Consider the following 20,141-nt stretch of genomic DNA (forward strand, 5'->3'; position numbering starts at 1 on the left):
ACTACTTTAAAACTAGATTACTATAATCAGTGTGGATGAACACACTATTAACAGGTCAATAAGGACACAAAGGCCCAGTTCACCCCTTGGCCCTCCCCCTTACCCCTCCCCCTCCCCCTCCCCCTCCCCCTCCCCCTTGGCCCTTGCACTTGGCTCTACCCCATTCCCCTATGAAATGCTCCAACCCTTCCAGATCTGTTACATCATCATCCATCATCTCTGCTGCTATAAACTGATGTGACAGCTTTGTTTGTGGCAGAATTCTCCATGTCGTCAGCAGCTGGAATCATCCCTGTTCCATGGGCTTTGGTCATCTCTTTACAGCTATCAACTATAAATCACAGAAATGCGATCTATAACACACTGAAACAGCACTAAACAGATGTTCAAATGATGAAGTTGTTTACGAAGAAAATCTGTACATTTGTGTGTTTCTTTCATCACACTGCTGCACTTCTTTGCTGTGTTTACCTCCATCTTGACAATGATTTGAACAGAATTCTGGGAGATTTCTCCAACCCCTCCATTTGTAGTGCGGTCCTGAAAAATCTCAGCCCTCCCCCTCAGCACTTTCCCTCCGACTCATCGAGAATCGGTACACCCCTACCCCTTCACCTGAACGCTCAGAATGGACGGGTAGGGGTAAGGAGGAGGGGCCAAGGGGTGAAAGGGGAATGGGCCAAAGACTAGGCAGCTTATCAAACCACACCCTACCATCATATTGGATCATGTGTCAGAGTCAGCCCTCTGGTCCCCAGTCCAACGTACATGACATGAATGTACAGGGGTTGGACAAAATAATGGAAACACCTTAAAAAAATCAACCAAATATAATTTAATATGGTGTAGGTCCGCCTTTTGCGGCAGTTACAGCCTCAATTCTCCGAGGTATTGATTCATACAACTTGTGAATTGTTTCCAAAGGAATTTTAAGCCATTCTTCAGTTAGAATACCCTCCAACTCTTTTAGAGACGATGGCGGTGGAAATCGACGTCTTACTTGAATCTCTAAAACTGACCATAAATGCTCAATAATGTTGAGGTCTGGGGACTGTGCCGCCCATACGAGATGCTCAACTTCATTAGAATGTTCCTCATGCCATTCTTTAACAATTCTAGCTGTATGGATTGGGGCATTATCATCTTGAGGTGAAGGTGTTTCCATTATTTTGTCCAACCCCTGTAGTTCTATATGTAGGGACCAGGGCCTAGAAACCATAACTGCAGACAAAGGTGTTTCACTAGTTTCACCAAAGGGTTAGGGTTAGCTAACCCTGCATAGGCACTGGGGAACACAGATACACTCCCATGTATTGGATCGAATCATATTGTATTATGTGCTTAAAACAGAATACATAGTAGGTGTGAATGTGACAGGGATTGTTTGTCTCTGTAAATTCAGCCCTGCAGTGAACTGGTCACATGTCCAGGGTGAACCCCGCCTTCACCCATAAGTAGCTGGGATAGGCTCCAGCGACCCCTGTGACCCTAGTGAGGATAAAGCAGGCTCAGATAATGAGTGAATGAATGAATGAATGGTTAAAATAATCATCATAACAATAATTGGGAGAACTAGAAGCTGAACACTAAACTGATCTTCCACGTCATTTTTTTTCCAAAACTCATTCTGCTCTCATTAGCTTTATTCGTGGTCTGGTGGTCCATTTTTTAATCATTATTCAGTTAATTAAATCTCGTGTCAGGTTTGATGTCCACCAGTGTGGTCTTTCAGAGTGTCTTTGGATCTTATAAAAGTCGCATTTCACTGACCGACAATAACATTAGTTAATTTCTAATAGGCCACACTACGATGACCAAATGAGGAATTCTACCATTTTACCAAGTTCATAAGTTAGCCCTTACTATTATCTCACCTCTGATCCTGTGGCTTCACCCCATGTGTCCAAATATGATCAGTTCTGGCCCCATGAAGCCAACATGGTAACGGCCCAAAGGAAAACTACTGGCTGTAAAGTGGCAGTTCAGAAACCAATGAGTGGCATTACAGTCCCTCCATCCACTGATTATGATTATATAATTATGTCATATTGTTGCACGGATCAGGTTACTGTATGAAAGTATTGTAATTGAATTAGTGCATCTTGTTCTGTAATCGTGGGTTAGGGTATTATATTATTAGCCTACCATATTATTATTGTTGTAACTAGTGTTATAGCACTAAAGCACAAAAAAGGACAATGAAGTATATTATAACATGGTTTTATGATCATCAGATTGTATTGTATTGAATCATCATTGTAATGATGAGACACTGCAGGATACAGAGGGCACAAAAATCTAACAATAAATTATATTGTCTTGTGTTGTATGGTGTCATAATGTAAAACCACATCTGAAATACTCTTACTGGGGACGTTGTCATTATGAGAGACAGCAAAGACACCAAATATGACAATGAAATGGATCATATTGTATTGCATTGCACTTTATCATTGCCACAGTGTGATAGAATTGTAATTGGATTCTTGCAACCACATGTATGAAACGGTATCACAAAACCACAGAAAAAGCAGCAATATGTCAAAAAAAAAAAAAAGCCAGTATTCCCACAGGTACTCGTATACAGATGAAACAAAAGCCTGGAATAAAATGTACCATGACACTTCTACGTTTCATTAGCTTTCAACAACACCAAGTGTTCCACAACTTGCATGTTCTGGATAATGGATGTAAACATGAGCTCAGGTTCATTACAGCTCATTTTCCGGTGCTATTACAAGCATATTTACAGTGGATGAGGTGTTGAGCAGTAGCTGTCTGCAGGGATCAGTCCATCCTGCACAGATAATCACAGTCATCAGGAGCCAGTGACTCTTCATTAATAATTTATGAATCAGTGAGCTCTGCTGACTGCGCCGACCTGTTGCTAAAACACTTAAGCTACGGCTGATGGACGCAGACGGTGGAGCGTCTCTGTTCCAGGCTGAGACCAGGACCCAGACTGAAGCCACTCAGGGAAACGTTCTCCAGAGCCCACAGGTTGGAAATTCAAACCTTCAGTTTTTATCTCCTCTTTCTTTATTCTGTTTTTGACTAACGATGAGGATGTATTTAACAGTCTTTCATTGGTAGTCATTAGTCGTCTTTCTTACTAAACTGCTCGTCTCGCATCGACAAAGCTTAACCCAGTGGTTCCCAGCCTTTTTAGGCTCATGACCCCATTTTAATATCACAAATTTCTTGCAACCCCAGACGTTCAAAACAGAGACTTTTTTTTGTTGCTAAAATTAATTTTTTTTGATCATGTAATAGTTTGCTATATTATGTTGCAAATAAACGTTAGTTTTAGAGGACATTTAGTCTGTATAATGTATATTATTATGGACAGAGGCGGTAAATCCAGGTGTAGATTACTGCACAAAGGCTCAGGATCTGTCCAGTCAGTCCAGCTGGGATTTACAAGGAGGACAATTAATACTGAACAAACAAGAACTGAAACTATGAATTATGAAAGAGCTGCAGCATCTGAAACTGACCACAGTGAACATGTGACACACAAACAGAACCACAGTGCTGCAGTTTCAGCTTCAGAGTTTGCCATGTCTTGTATGAATTGGGATTGTCTCTGTCAACTCACCATATATTTTTTTATTAGTAAGTTGTTTGTTTGTTTGTTTGTTTTAATCAATTACTAGAAATTTCAGGCGACCCCCATTTAAATTCCAGGTGACCCCACGTGGGGTCCTGACTCCAAGGTTGAAAAACACTGGCTTAACCCATAAAGACCCAGTGTTACTTTTGTAGCAGTTCCCAAATGCATTTTTCCTCTAGATTTCAGCTTTCTTAAATGATTTACCACCATTTATTTTAATAATATCCTCTGTGTTTTGTGTTTTTCAGTGAAAATCATGTATTTTCCTGTATCTAATTTACTGATCTTGTAGATGTTCATGAAAGTTCAGGTTATAGTTGAGGGTTATTATATTAAAAATAGAGAAAACTGAAGGAAAAGTGACTTTTTAAGCACAGATATCATTAACTGAACATAAACCCAGTGTGTCCATCCACTGTCATGTATCAAACTCTGCCTCTGAACGTCCAAATACACTGCAAAAACCAAAATCTTACCAGTGTCTTTTTCTCATTTCTAATCAAAATATGCTTGAATTAAACAACAACAAAAAAAAAATGTGCCAATGGAACAACTGAAAATTATCTTGGTAAGATTTCTTGAAATAAGATTTTCCAGATCTGTTGTCTAAACATAAGTTCTTATATTTCACTGAAAAGTCACTCTTCAGGTGATTATGTCAGATTTTTAGTGTGAAGGCAAGGCGGGTTTATTTCTATAGCACATTTCATGTACAAGACAATTCAAAGTGCTTTACATGAAACATTAAAAGCATGAAAGCAGTAAAACGTATAGGCATGAGAAAAACAAACAAAACAAAACAAAATCAGATAAGCAGATAAAACAGATAAAAACTTTTAGCTTAATAGAAACAGTGCAGATCTGAACTGATGACTCAAAACTCTATTCAAATGCAGCTGAGAACAGGTGGGTCTGTAACCTGGGTTTAAATAAACAGTGTTTCAGATGATCGGAGGTTTTCTGGAAGTTCGTTCCAGACATGTGGAGCATAGAAGCTGAACGCAGCTTCTCCATGTCTGGTTCTGACTCTGGGAACTGACAACAGACCAGGTCCAGATGACCTGAGGGGTCTGGTGGGTTCATAATGGGTCAGGAGGACCGGTTCCAGATGACCTGAGGGGTCTGGGGGGTTCATACTGGGTCAGGAGGTCACTAATGGTCCTAAACCATTCAGAGCTTTGTAGACCAGCAACAGAACTGTAAAGTCTATCCTCTGACGGACAGGCAGTCAGTGGAAGGACCTCAGAGTTGGACTAATGTGGTGTGATGAGATATTTGGACTAGAAATGAAAGAAATACACTTGGTAAGATTTAGATTTTTGCAGCATGGGTCATATCTGATGTCCATGAAAACATGACAAACTGCATTCTACACCAATAATTTATATGTATTGATAACTTTAGTGGTTCAGAATTCAATTTACATCAGTAGATGGTTTTGGTTGCCAGTTGCTGTTTGGGTCTTTGTGGGTTAAATTAGGGATAAATCATATACTGTATGTTATTTGTAGGAGGAGGGACCATGATGTCACCCATTAGTTTCTATCATTTCAAAGCCAGTAATCTGAAATTTGGCTGTTTCCATGTTGGCTATCTGGGGCCAGAAGGGACTTTGTTTTGGGCAAACTGCAGAGCTATGGGAGCCCAGGGGATCAGAGGTGAGCTAATGCTAAATGTTAGCTTGTAAAACTGTAAACATCACCAAATGCTGCTGTCAGGAAAAAAAATGCTGTATTAAATAAACTGACAAACTGCCAAAGTGAGGTGGTATTAATGAAGAACATTTTAATGATGGATCAGATCACATGTGAAACAGTTTCAATGAAACGAATGAACTGAATTTTTAGACAGAAGTTCAGTTTAAATCAGTGGGAGCCTGGGGTTTTTGGAGCAGTATCTAGTGGCCGTTAGTGATAATGCAGTTTTAGATACTTCTGCATCGGCTTCATTGTGGAGCTGAAGTCCTTGCCCACTGGGGCCAATGAAGTTCAGGAAAAGTAAGTTTTTAGAATGAAAAAAATTCTAAAATTAATTATAAATTAAGCAGAACTCTGTTGTATAAGTACATGCTAATACAGGTTTTTATAAATGTAGATTTATTGAAGTTTATTAACTGCAATAAATAAATAAATAGTGTTCCATCTTTTCATATTAATAGCATCATTCTGGGAGAAAATAAACTGGGACCTTAAATCTGGACTTTTTAAGGTTAAACTTTTTATGGCACTAGATCTTATTGAAAATAAAATAAGATAAGGTAGGACTTTATTGAACCATGGGGAAATTGCAGTGTTTATAACAGCAAAAAAAAAAAAGTGCACAGACAGGCAGAATCATTCAGGAGTAAACAGGAAATAAAAGAGAATCTTCTATTTAATGATACATTTTATTTGTATTTTACTTTTCATAGACCCAAGAACACATTGTGAAGGTTAGAAACAAATGTAGAAAAGAATAAAATATTGAGAGCATCATAAAATAAACCAACCAAAAAAACACAACAAACAAGAAAAAAAACCTCAACATTTCTAGCATACAGCATGATGATGATGATGATGATGATGATATGATGAAATTCTTTATTCAGTCATCACATATAACCAGTGTCCACATCCAAACCTTCCCCACAGGTTAGGGAGTGAAAAGGCCCAGGCAGAAGCAGAATGCTTCTATTAATGCTTGTCCTACAGAACACATTCAGTTACCCAGCATTCAGTATAAGAAAAAGAAAAAAAACAACAACAATGAATACAACCAAACAAACAAACACAAACAAGTGAAACTAAACCAGAAAACCAGAACCAACTAAATTAATGGTAATTTAATGTAGAGTCGAAAATAAATTATTTACTTATTACTTATTAGATCTTAACAGTTGTATCCTTCAAAAATTGCCCTACGTACCATTTTTTTTAAATATCAAAAATGAGCTCCACATTCTTAAATCCATGCTGGACTCATTCCATAGTTGAACTCCAACACATATACATCTGCTTTTAGTCTTTTTTCTAGCTTTTTGTTCAACAAATTTGCAAACATCTCACAAATTCTATTTAGACTCATGTGTTGAGAAGAACCTTTGTACATGAACAGGGAGTCACTTTAATTTGGATTTAGACATTATTTGTAGTATTACCTCTGCCAGGAGGTGTTGTGATCCCTTTGCTTTGTGTGTTTGTTTGTTTGTTAGCAACTTTACGGGAAAACTCTTCCACCCATCTTTCCCAAATCTTCCCCACACATAGGCCTAGGCCCTGGGACCAACCCATTACATTTTGGTCCCAGTAGGCCAAAGTTCAAGGTCACAGCAAGGTCACAACATCTACAATTTCCCTATCTCTCATCATTGAGCAATTTTTGAAAATTCATAAAAAATTCTAAACGATTCTCCTCCAATTTGATCCACCCGTAGCTTAGAACAATATCTTGTATCTGGCACAAAATTGTCCACATCCACTGTGGAATGTGGACTCCCAAAATCCCATTTACCACACATTTAAAATTAGAACTCAACTAATATTGATTGGAATTGAATATAATTTAACAAACACATGACTGGTACCAAGCTTCCACTTGTTCTGCTGTATGGAACAACCTGGAAACTGTTGAATTTAAACAGAAATAGTCGATCCACACATGCACACCATTCAGGGTGCTTGGCCGAGGTTTGTGTTCTCTGGACACTTGTTTTATTATTTTATTTTCAGCACTAATCACAAACTGAAAGGATGGATTGGTTCTGGGAAGGGGCTATGGGGGTCATGGAGGGGCTCAGTCAGTCCAGGTTCAGTTCCCAGCACTAGTATATGGTGTGTGTGAGTGAATTCAAATCCACTCACATTTAGACTGGACTGAGTAAAGGTTTCACAAATGTCCAAAGAAGTGGAAATAGAGTCCGAACAGTACCGGCTTCAGCTGAGTGGAGGGTCTGAGGGCAGTTTCTACCACAGTGATTATGTCACCACAGCTACATTCACTCAGCTCAGGTTCTCATGCAACACCAGAGGTTAGACTCATTTTGTTGTGCAGTTCCTCTAGGTATATTACACTGGACATTTAAAGTTTGGTGCAGAACTGCAGCCTCAGAGTTGTGGGTATGCGTAGCAGTGAAAACTGTTGAGGGTAAAGTCGGTCAGATGGGCGGCAGAGGCGGTGGGGCGTCACCTCCCACCTCCTGTCGACACAGCACTTACCTTCAGTGTTTTCTCATCTCACAACTGTGCTTTTGGACTTGTATTTGTCCCCCAGTGGTGATGGTACACGGCTTCAGCACACAGCGGCAGGAATACTAAGTAGTTTAGTTTGTGTAAAAGCAAACACAGAGAGAGTTCCCCACCTGTCTGCTTCTGGCAAGTACAATACAGGATCAAATAGAGCAGCAAAGATGGAACATACACTGTGGGCTGTCCTCTGAGTCTGGTCATGTTAGGCAGGTTAAAACGGTTTGTTACAACCAGTGTTGTGCAAGTTACAGCAAGTTTTAGCTGTGTTTATGTTTTAACTGTGTTTATGTTTTAACTGTGTTTGTGTTTTAACTGTTTATGTTTAACTGTGTTTATGTTTTAACTGTGTTTATGTTTAACTGTGTTTGTGTTTTAACTGTTTATGTTTAACTGTGTTTATGTTTTAACTGTGTTTATGTTTTAACTGTGTTTATGTTTAACTGTGTTTATGTTTTAGCTGTGTTTATGTTTAAACTGTATTTATGTTTTAACTGTGTTTATGTTTTAACTGTGTTTATGTTTTAACTGTGTTTGTGTTTTAACTGTTTATGTTTAACTGTGTTTATGTTTTAACTGTGTTTATGTTTTAACTGTGTTTATGTTTAACTGTGTTTATGTTTTAGCTGTGTTTATGTTTAAACTGTGTTTATGTTTTAACTGTGTTTATGTTTTAACTGTGTTTATGTTTTAGCTGTGTTTATGTTTTAACTGTGTTTATGTTTAACTGTGTTTATGTTTTAACTGTGTTTATGTTTTAACTGTGTTTGTGTTTTAACTGTTTATGTTTAACCGTGTTTATGTTTTAGCTGTGTTTATGTTTTAACCGTGTTTATGTTTTAACTGTGTTTATGTTTAACTGTGTTTATGTTTTAGCTGTGTTTATGTTTAACTGTGTTTATGTTTTAACTGTGTTTGTGTTTTAACTGTGTTTATGTTTAACTGTGTTTATGTTTTAACTGTGTTTATGTTTAACTGTGTTTATGTTTTAACTGTGTTTGTGTTTTAACTGTGTTTATGTTTAACTGTGTTTATGTTTTAGCTGTGTTTATGTTTTAACTGTGTTTATGTTTTAACTGTGTTTATGTTTTAACTGTGTTTATGTTTAACTGTGTTTATGTTTTAACTGTGTTTATGTTTTAACTGTGTTTATGTTTTAACTGTGTTTATGTTTAACTGTGTTTATGTTTTAACTGTGTTTGTGTTTTAACTGTTTATGTTTAACTGTGTTTATGTTTAACTGTGTTTATGTTTTAGCTGTGTTTATGTTTTAACTGTGTTTATGTTTTAACTGTGTTTATGTTTAACTGTGTTTATGTTTTAACTGTGTTTGTGTTTTAACTGTTTATGTTTAACTGTGTTTATGTTTTAGCTGTGTTTATGTTTTAACTGTGTTTATGTTTTAACTGTGTTTGTGTTTTAACTGTTTATGTTTAACTGTGTTTATGTTTTAGCCGTGTTTATGTTTTAACCGTGTTTATGTTTTAACTGTGTTTATGTTTAACTGTGTTTATGTTTTAGCTGTGTTTATGTTTAAACTGTATTTATGTTTTAACTGTGTTTATGTTTTAACTGTGTTTATGTTTTAACTGTGTTTGTGTTTTAACTGTTTATGTTTAACTGTGTTTATGTTTTAACTGTGTTTATGTTTTAACTGTGTTTATGTTTAACTGTGTTTATGTTTTAGCTGTGTTTATGTTTAAACTGTGTTTATGTTTTAACTGTGTTTATGTTTTAACTGTGTTTATGTTTTAGCTGTGTTTATGTTTTAACTGTGTTTATGTTTAACTGTGTTTATGTTTTAACTGTGTTTATGTTTTAACTGTGTTTGTGTTTTAACTGTTTATGTTTAACCGTGTTTATGTTTTAGCTGTGTTTATGTTTTAACCGTGTTTATGTTTTAACTGTGTTTATGTTTAACTGTGTTTATGTTTTAGCTGTGTTTATGTTTAACTGTGTTTATGTTTTAACTGTGTTTGTGTTTTAACTGTGTTTATGTTTAACTGTGTTTATGTTTTAACTGTGTTTATGTTTAACTGTGTTTATGTTTTAACTGTGTTTGTGTTTTAACTGTGTTTATGTTTAACTGTGTTTATGTTTTAGCTGTGTTTATGTTTTAACTGTGTTTATGTTTTAACTGTGTTTATGTTTAACTGTGTTTATGTTTTAACTGTGTTTATGTTTTAACTGTGTTTATGTTTTAACTGTGTTTATGTTTAACTGTGTTTATGTTTTAACTGTGTTTGTGTTTTAACTGTTTATGTTTAACTGTGTTTATGTTTAACTGTGTTTATGTTTTAGCTGTGTTTATGTTTTAACTGTGTTTATGTTTTAACTGTGTTTATGTTTAACTGTGTTTATGTTTTAACTGTGTTTGTGTTTTAACTGTTTATGTTTAACTGTGTTTATGTTTTAGCTGTGTTTATGTTTTAGCTGTGTTTATGTTTTAACTGTGTTTATGTTTTAACTGTGTTTGTGTTTTAACTGTTTATGTTTAACTGTGTTTATGTTTTAGCCGTGTTTATGTTTTAACCGTGTTTATGTTTTAACTGTGTTTATGTTTAACTGTGTTTATGTTTTAGCTGTGTTTATGTTTAAACTGTGTTTATGTTTTAGCTGTGTTTATGTTTAAACTGTGTTTATGTTTTAACTGTGTTTATGTTTAACTGTGTTTATGTTTTAACTGTGTTTATGTTTTAACTGTGTTTATGTTTGAACTGTGTTTATGTTTAACTGTGTTTGTGTTTTAACTGTGTTTATGTTTAACTGTGTTTATGTTTTAACTGTGTTTATGTTTAACTGTGTTTATGTTTTAACTGTGTTTGTGTTTTAACTGTGTTTATGTTTAACTGTGTTTATGTTTTAGCTGTGTTTATGTTTTAACTGTGTTTATGTTTTAGCTGTGTTTATGTTTTAACTGTGTTTATGTTTTAACTGTGTTTATGTTTAACTGTGTTTATGTTTTAGCTGTGTTTATGTTTAACTGTGTTTATGTTTTAACTGTGTTTATGTTTAACTGTGTTTATGTTTTAACTGTGTTTATGTTTAACTGTGTTTATGTTTTAACTGTGTTTATGTTTAACTGTGTTTATGTTTTAACTGTGTTTATGTTTTAACTGTGTTTATGTTTTAACTGTGTTTATGTTTAACTGTGTTTATGTTTAACTGTGTTTATGTTTTAACTGTGTTTATGTTTTAACTGTGTTTAGGGTTCAGCACCCCCCATGACCCTTGTGAGGATAAAGGGAATTCAGTAGATGAATGAATGAATGAATGAATGAATGAATGAATGAATGAATGAACGAACACCTCTGTGTCTGTAGAGTCTGTTAGAGGAGGAAGTTGAATTTTGGGGGTAATCAGACTTCTGATGGCGTTCTGCTCTTATTTTAGAGGACAGATGAGTGGAGAGAGTTCTTTTGCTTCTGTTTTTTTTGTCATCTCTCCATATGAACAGATGAAAGGCTGAAAAGAGAAACGGTGTAACCACGAGTGAATACCAGGAAGCACTTAGTTTGTTGATCAAAAACTAAATAAAACAGAGTGCACATTTTTGCCACTGCAGAAGCTGCTGTTGAAGAGTTCACTTCCCAGAACACTTTAGTTGATCAGCACAAAGTCCCACATTGTTCAAAGCGTTCTCTGTTCTTCACAGCAGACTGAACTCTGCTCTCTTGTGACTAAAAGGGAATTCATCAGTTAATAGTGTGTGCCCGAGCTTTTATTCCACTGTTAAAGAGCTGGTTAACCTGCATGTCAGTTTTAAGGGGTGGATGTAATTAGGGTAGAGATAAGGTAGAAAGGGTAGAGATGGAGAGAAAAGAAGAAAGCAGTCCATGAGGTATTCATTCCAGAAGGGGATAAAAGAGCATCCTTTTTTTCTTCTGTTACATCTTGAATCTCTGTGGGCTCTCTGACTCGCTCCATCCATCCAAAGACTCAGTAGGTTAAATGTTCAGACTAAAGGTGAGGATGAGTGGTGGTTCATCTCAATATGTCAGCTCTGTGACATGGTGGTGACATGTCCACAGTGGACCCGCCTTCCCCTGGTGGTGACAGGCTGCCTTCACATGGCACAGCTGAACTCTTTCCCTCCAGAGCATTTTCCAGAGTTGGTCGCCAGCGCCAGCCTTTTGGTCATTTTCACTAATATTTGAAGGCTGACTGAAAATGTGTTAGGAGTATGTGAACACTGAATACATCAAAAGAAAGAGCAGAACTTCAATTTTTAAACACAAGAAACAATTTTATTCTATCTTCATTCATTCGTGAGATATAAACATTTGAATATTGGTCATTTTCAGGAAAAAACTGAATTTTGAGCAAAAAATTGAGAAAATTGCATTTTTTTTCCCGAAGATATTGATTTTCAAGATAAAACTGATTTCCTATTTACATTTTTGACTCTTTCTTCTTTACCAACAGTAACACCGCATTCAAAATCACAAAATAAAATAATAACAACATCAGTAATAATAACAAACAGCGCTAAGATATCCCATCATTCCACAAAATGTTAAGGGAATCCACACCAAACTTTAGACCAAACATCTTCTAAAGCACCAGGTTCCTTCTAAACTTATCACATTTACATACATCAGTTATAAGTGTAACACATAGTAGTTTAGTTTTTTGATATAAACACTTCAATATTCCTCATTTTCAAGAAAAAAAGAAACAAATGCACTAAATACTGTAGATTTCTGGCCTTTCCTTGGCTGCACCAGGTCCTCCTGTGGGACCACCTGCTGTGTTTGATCTGGAAATAATTATATGGACATCTAGTTATTTATCTATATATGAATATATGTATGTATTTATTTATTTCATACAAAAGCCAAATCCAACAGTGTCTTCCCTGTGTCCTGCTGACATTCTACAGCTGAATCTGTTCTGTGTCCTCAGTCTGAATCTGAACTCACTCTAACAGATGAACACTAGCTGTCCTTTGTTTGTCCCATGTCTGGTTGTCTGTCTTCTCCTTGAATGTCCTCTAGAAATGTCTCTTTTCTCTTCCTCCTGTCTGTCATTGTCTCTGTATCGCTCCGTGCACCCCCCCTCTCTCTTCCTCATCTCCGTGTCGGACCCTCGACGCTCCGTTTTCCAGTGTTCCGTGTCCGTCTCCCTCACCTTCTGTTTCTCCGTTGCTGTCTCTAAAAGGTTCTTCATATATTGAATTGTCGGACTCTGTCTCCATAATCATCTTTAATGCGTCTGAAACTGAGCGTGGTTCCTGCAGATTCGGCATTTCCTCATTCAGAATGACTGGTGCTGTATGCGTTGCCATGGGATACAGTGATTCCAGTGCAAAAACGTGATGCCCGGTCCTTCCTTTTTCTGGAAAAGCTGCTTAATAGTTTGTTTTTGGACTAAGGAAAGTAATTCACACGATCCGCAACAGCTTCAACTACAGTATAACAGTGAAAACACAGACTGACGGAATATCTCGTCATTGGCGGGGAAAGAGTTAATGAACAATTCTGATTTTTTGGTGAAATCGGATTTTTTTTTGTGTGTGGAGGAAAAAATCGATTTAATCGATTTTGGATTGTTTTGTTTTTAATTTTGCGTAATCGATTAATGGTGGATGAGATCAATTTTTCAGAGCAGAGCCGCAAGTAAATGACCCTGAAACCGCTGACCCAGAAGCGCAGCCGGCTCCGTCTCGCGAGCCCCTCGTGGAGATGGGGCGTCTTGGTCGTGCTGGCGACGGTTCTGACACAGGAGGAACGCGGAGGAAGGGTGGGGAAAACCCCTCTGTGGGAGGAAGGGTGGGGAAAACCCCTCAGTGGGAGGAAGGGTGGGGAAAACCCCTCAGTGGGAGGAAGGGTGGGGAAAACCCCTCAGTGGGAGGTTCTCCAGGCCCCAAACTCGTACCCGTGGTGCAGAGGAACTGGCCGGCAGAGGCAGGTCGTGGAACTCAGTCATTCTAGAAATATTAACTTGGATCACCTGTGGCTGAGGGCGGAGTTAGAGGAATAGTGAAGTGGAAATCATGAAGCTCCACCCACCCTCCCCCTGCAGTGAGTTTGTAGTACCAAGGGCCCAACATGAGTCTGTTTCGGGGGGGCAAACTGGTGTCAGTGCCCCAGGGTGACAGTAATGAGCCTTAAGACTGGAAACAGCAGGAATAGAACAGAATAAAGATGAAGAAGAAGTCTGTTCTGATCCACTGGAGAAACATGGACATGTTTGTGTTCATTATTTCAGAGCAGATTCATCTGTTTACTGATGAAATGTCAGATTTATTTCCTTTCTAATATCAGTATTGATTCTGTGTTGCATGGCTGCAGTAGTCAAATAATCAAGTTACAACTAAAAATTGTACTTTGGTATCACTAAATGAATCTGAATCAATCAATTAATACCGAATCAAATTGAATCACAATTAATCGATTCAGAACCTTATGAATCGAAATTTTATCAGTTAAGGAAATTGGCCATGCTACCCAGGCCTAGTTATACATGTGGGGGTGTGGCCTACTAATGGTAACTAACACTAGCATGAAATGAAAGTGAAACTTTACATACTTTCAACGTCCAACTCCTGGGTTCTATTCATCTATTATACAGCCTGTGTTGGTGTGTGTGTAAGAGAGAGAGAGAGAGACAGACAGAGAGTGAGTGTCAGTGTTTGAGAACTACCGTTCATAGGCAGTAAACAGTGTTTGTTTTATCAGCGTCTCTTTCCTGGTTGTTGTCTTTCATCTGAACCTGAACTGATCCAAACTGGACTGGACTGATGGTGGAGGGTCTGCAGTCTCTTCCTTCCAGTTTCACATCATGTTTGTTGGTTTTTGTTTGGTTTTTTTACCTTATTTCAGCTGCTATTTCATATTTCAGGTCAATGTGTGCTCCTTTAATATGTCCGTGTCGAACTTGTGTGGATTTAAAGTTGCGCATCAAATGACGTCTTCCATTCCTTTTTCTTTTTCTCAACATACTGTGCCGTTTGGGTACCGAACTGAACAGGTGTGTACCGAAACGGTTCGGTTCGGTGTGTGGACCGTTACAGGCCTATTAAATACCTGTGTGTGTTTCATATTAGGGTCGCACCCATGCCAATACTAGTATTGGGTATTGGTCTGATACTGAGCATGTGTACTTGTACTCGTACTCATAAAAGTGCTTCAGTATAAATGCACTGATACCACTGAAGGCAGCGTGACATTCACAGCTGAGTGCAGCAGGTACGAGGAGGAGGAGTACTGTCAGCAGTGTGGACATTTAACCAAATAATCAACACGGTGGTGCAGTGGTTAGCACTGGTGCCTCACAGACAGAAGGTCCTGGGTTCGATTCCAACACCAGTCGACAGGGGGTGGGACCTTTCTGTGTGCAGTTTGCATGTTCTCCCCGTGTCTGCGTGGGTTCTCTCTGGGTACTCTGGCTCCTCCCACCATCCAAAGACATGCACTGATAGGTTAACTGGTTCATCTAAATTGCCCACAGGTGTGAATGTGAGAGTGATTGTTTGTCTCTATATGTTCAGCCCTGAGATGAACTGGCGACTTGTCCAGGGTGAACCCCGCCTTCGCCCCTATGAAGCTGGGATAGGCTCCAAGCGACCCCTGTGACCCTAGTGAGGATAAAGCGGGTTCAGAAAATGAATGAATGAATGAATCAACAGTGACAAAAGTAACAGTGACTGAAAGTTATGTTAAAGACACAGATGGATACGGATGGAGCGTTCTGTGCGTCCTCTGCGTACATTCTGGACATAATTCTGTCAGTTTTCCGGGTGTTCACGGACGCCTACCCAGACGGAGAATTCGGAGCAGTAGCACCTGGAACCGTGGAGGTAGAGGGTCTGTTCAAAGAGCGAATGTGAGTTAGAGAAAACTACTGACACATTTAGGACAACTACCCTCAGCAATATCAACATTAGTAAAACCTCCTCTGTCGTCGCCATGTTTGTTATTATTTACTTTGTTCTACGTCTCAAAAGACTTTCCTCTTCTTCGTGGTATTTGTCCAGTATGGTTAATTCAGAGCGGCGCCCACTGGTGGACTGATTGACAAACACTCATTCCAACACATTAAATGTCAGTAGCAGCACTTTGTTCCAGTCAGACTAATGACAACGACAATAAAGCACATTTACAAAAGGAACGAGCAACTGGAATGGGATTATTAAGTATCATATCGGTACTCGGTATCGGCAGGTACTCAACATTTACATTTTCATTCATGCATTTTGGCTAAAATGTGCTCAGAGCTCTTCTTTGTGTCTGTTCATATTAAATCAGTCTCAGTGAATCCAAAGGAACTTTGTGTTGGTAAATAACAGTTGTTCAAATGTACAGGATTTCAGTTCTGTTCAACATGTTGATGCTCATATGAACTATGTTTTCAGCTCAAAAATGTCCAATTTCAGCACAATTAATGCTATATTTTCATGTCACAAATGGACAAGTTCTATTTGAACTGAATTTCTCTGAAAAACAAATCTTCTCTTCTTTTGGATTCCCCAGTTTTTCTTCCCAGATTCTCTCCTCCATATCACATGTTTTATTTGTACAGGTTCAATCTGGAGTATGGTGCTGATCCATCCTGCTTCTGTTCCACCAATACATACATGAAGAATGGCACACAGCACTGTTTACATCAACACTTTTACAATAAGAAGCATTTTTAGACACAAAGAACTATTCTATATTTTTCTTTCCTCTTTAGTCTGATGCTAAACTATCCAATAAATAATAGTGCTCCTAGTTTTTGCACAGGGATCATTAGTGTAAACGCTGACATGGCTGCAGAGCATCAGTATGATGGGATCCACAACAACCATGTCACATCCGTCCACTGACACATTTAGTGTTTTTGTGTCAGCTGGGATTGTTTTAGATCCACAATACCAACATTTATGAAGAAGAGCACAATTAGCAATAGGAAGTCTAGAAGTTTATTCCTAATAAAGTACTGGTACAGACCAGAGCATCATGGGTAATGTCACGTCCGTCCACCAGCAAAAGTTTTCACATACACGTGCTATTCCAAATCCAATATTTATGAAAATAGAGCTTCCACTGTCAAAGAATATCAGTAGTCTGTGCACAAATGGATTAGCATTATTTACACACACTTCTATGACTTTCTGACAACTGTTTTTTCTTTTTTTTTTTGACAAAAATGGACACTCATTTGACCCCCTAAGTAAATTTTAGCTGATTTGACAGATGCTTTTTTTCTAAAGCGACTTACAAGGGAAAACCAAAAAAAAAAAAAAAAAAAAATACAAGAAAAGATTAAAGACATAAAGCAGCTGTACAATTAAAAACAGTGTCATACAGAAGAATAAAAAAGCAAAGTGATAGACTAAAATACAAGAATAGTTTAAGCAGACATAAAAAACAGCTGTACAGTTAATACAGTGAAATAAAAATACCAAGTGAAACAACAGAATAAACATAATAATACATTTAAAATGGACTCAAATATAAGTACTTGTACATGTACTCTGTCTGGAAAACCGTGGTATCGGTGCATCCTTTTTTCATATATATTCATCTGCTAAAATGCTAATTGCTGTTGCAGTTTATCCAACAGCTCAGTATGTTTTGTCTCTAGGTATTTTATTTAATTTATTTAATTTTTTTTACGCTTTAGAGGGCATTTACAGGTTCAGAGTGGGATGCTTAGTTACAGTTACACCTCGCCACCTCAACTACCGCAGCAGTGAAAAAGCACAGATGTCCCTTGTTACAGCCAGTGTTTGTTTTTGTCTTTGTGTTGTTTTCTGGGCTTTTTACTTAAGGGAACATTAATTCAGGTCCACACTCACATAGTCGGTTATGTTAATGTAGGTGGTCATTTATGAAACAGAAAAAGAAGACAAAGACGAAGTCTGTTCTGAGCTACTGGGGAAACATGGTAATGAATCATGGTCAGACTCGTAGCTTTATTGTTTTTGCAGGGTTGAAAAGAGGATACATATTTATTTCTCAGTCTCTTTTCCTTAGATTCAATAAAATGCAAAAAATTATGTGCATAGTATTAAAAACACTCACAACATCTGAACAAATTGGCTACTTCAGGCTAAAGTCTGTGACCCACGTTCCCATAACAAGAGGTTTGCCCAATCAGTAAGAAATATCTGTGTTGTTGAATGTGTAACCCACCAGAAAAGTGCTGCAGTAAATTCCATATTGTTTGAACAAAGCAGTTAAAAATATATAAGACACAGTGGGACGTCCTATTAAATACACAGCACTTTGGTGGAGAGAAGCTGTTTTTGAGCTGCCTTTCTTATCTTTTCTACTTTGCACATCTCCCATATACCCCGTCTGTTTCTTAGTACTTGGCCTCTTGCCCGTCTACAGTTGTACATTAATTGAGAGAAAAAAGAAAGAAAGAGAAAATCTGATTCTTATTCTCTCCGTAAAAATGATCACATATTGCTTTCTGTTCTCTTCGTCTGAACAGAAATGGCTCAAAGGGCTTTTGTTTTCTCTGCACCTTATGTATGGAATCAGCTACAGATCTGTAGACTGCAAACTGAGTTCATTTCCTTGAACTCTTTTAAAGCTGCATATGACTTTTGTCACCAACTTTTTATCAAATCTGTAACACCCGAGTCATAGCCTAAGTATCACGAATCCATAAGTCTTTCTGTGATTACTCACCCGAGTCTGGTCCCTCACGGTGAACAGTTTCACAGTGTGCTCCACCATAACAAGGTTATTATCGTTAACGAAAACTGACAAAAACTAGGACTGAAAAAACATTTTCGTTAACTGAAATAAATAAAAACTATAATTAAAAGAAAAAACGATAACTAACTGAAACTGTATTGTGTCCTTACAAAACTAACTAAAACACAGGTGTCAAACATGCGGCCTGGGGGCCAAATCCAGCCCACCAAAGGGTCCGATCCGGCCTGTGGGATGAATTTGTAAAATGCAAAAATTACACTGAAGATATTAACAATCAACAATGTCAAAATTATTATTTATTTTTTTTTTTAAATAATTTTATTTGTGGATTTTTAACAGCATTACATGGATGCATCATACAATCTTTACATTTTTACTGTTTTTGAACAAAAGTTCCCACCCTCAACTTAAATATAAACATAAACATGTAAATATATTTACCAGAAGACATCAAGATTATGAAAGCAAAAATAAATACATAAAATAAAATTGAATAGATAGCAATTATACACATATTAAAAAAAAAAAAAAGACAGAAATAAAATATTTACCATACCTACAGTTATTCAGGTGATGAGTGTTGATTTGGTGTTAAAGTCATGATACATTGCTCATTTTATAGGTTTCTGTGAATTTTAGAAAAGGCTGCCATGCTTTATAGAATTTTGCAGTTGATCCAGCTAATGTACATCTCATCTTCTCCATATGTAAAAACCTCATAATGCCTGCGATCCACTGATCATGTGTGGGAGGGGTTTCCTGTTTGTGATGTCAAAATTATTTTAACTCAGGTTCCACATACAGACACATGCAGCCCAATTAGATTTCTAGTGGGTCAGAACCAGTCAAATATTATCAGAATAACCTGTAAATAATGACAACCCCAAATTCTCTCCTTTTTTAGTTTTAAAAAAGTAAAATTACATGAAAATGTTTACATTACCAAACTATACTTTTACAAAAAATGTGAATAACCTGAACAAATATTTATTTTATTTAACCTTTATTTAACCAGGAAGTCCCTTGAAATGAAATCTCTTTTTCGAGGGAGACTTGTATGCGACCTGACTGCTCATGTTGTAGGACCATACACCAGAGGATGCACCACACTGAAGGATCATACACCAGAGGATGCACCACACTGTAGGACCACACACCAGAGGATGCACCACACTGTAGGACCATACACCAGAGGATGCACCACACTGAAGGATCATACACCAGAGGATGCACCACACTGTAGGACCACACACCAGAGGATGCACCACACTGTGGGACCATACACCAGAGGATGCACCACACTGTAGGACCACACACCAGAGGATGCACCACACTGTGGGACCATACACCAGAGGATGCACCACACTGTAGGACCATACACCAGAGGATGCCCCACATGTTCCAGTGTTGGATCCGGAAATACAACGTTAAAATACCAAAGAATCCAGAAGTCCATAGACGATTGTGTATCGGCGTGAGTCATGAAATGGTCGTGCTAAACAAAAACCAACGAGCTGCTTTGGTAATATGTGCCATTATCTGTGAGGAATCAAAAAAGAAGAAAAGACGACCACATGTTTGGTGCAGGAACTGGTTGTCCAGTATGGGCAGTATGGGCTGTCAGTCCTACAGCAAAGGGAACTAGAGGGAAGC

General features: G+C 37.6%; 1 protein-coding gene across 1 annotated transcript in view; it reads left to right on the forward strand.

Moving 5' to 3' along the window:
- LOC115436826 (contactin-associated protein-like 4) overlaps nt 1–20,141 on the forward strand; it is a 262,042-nt gene that overhangs the window by 46,660 nt on the left and 195,241 nt on the right. The window lies entirely within an intron of this gene.

This window comes from Sphaeramia orbicularis, chromosome 17 (genome assembly GCF_902148855.1).
Source record: "Sphaeramia orbicularis chromosome 17, fSphaOr1.1, whole genome shotgun sequence".
Classification (NCBI taxonomy): Eukaryota; Metazoa; Chordata; class Actinopteri; order Kurtiformes; family Apogonidae; genus Sphaeramia; species Sphaeramia orbicularis.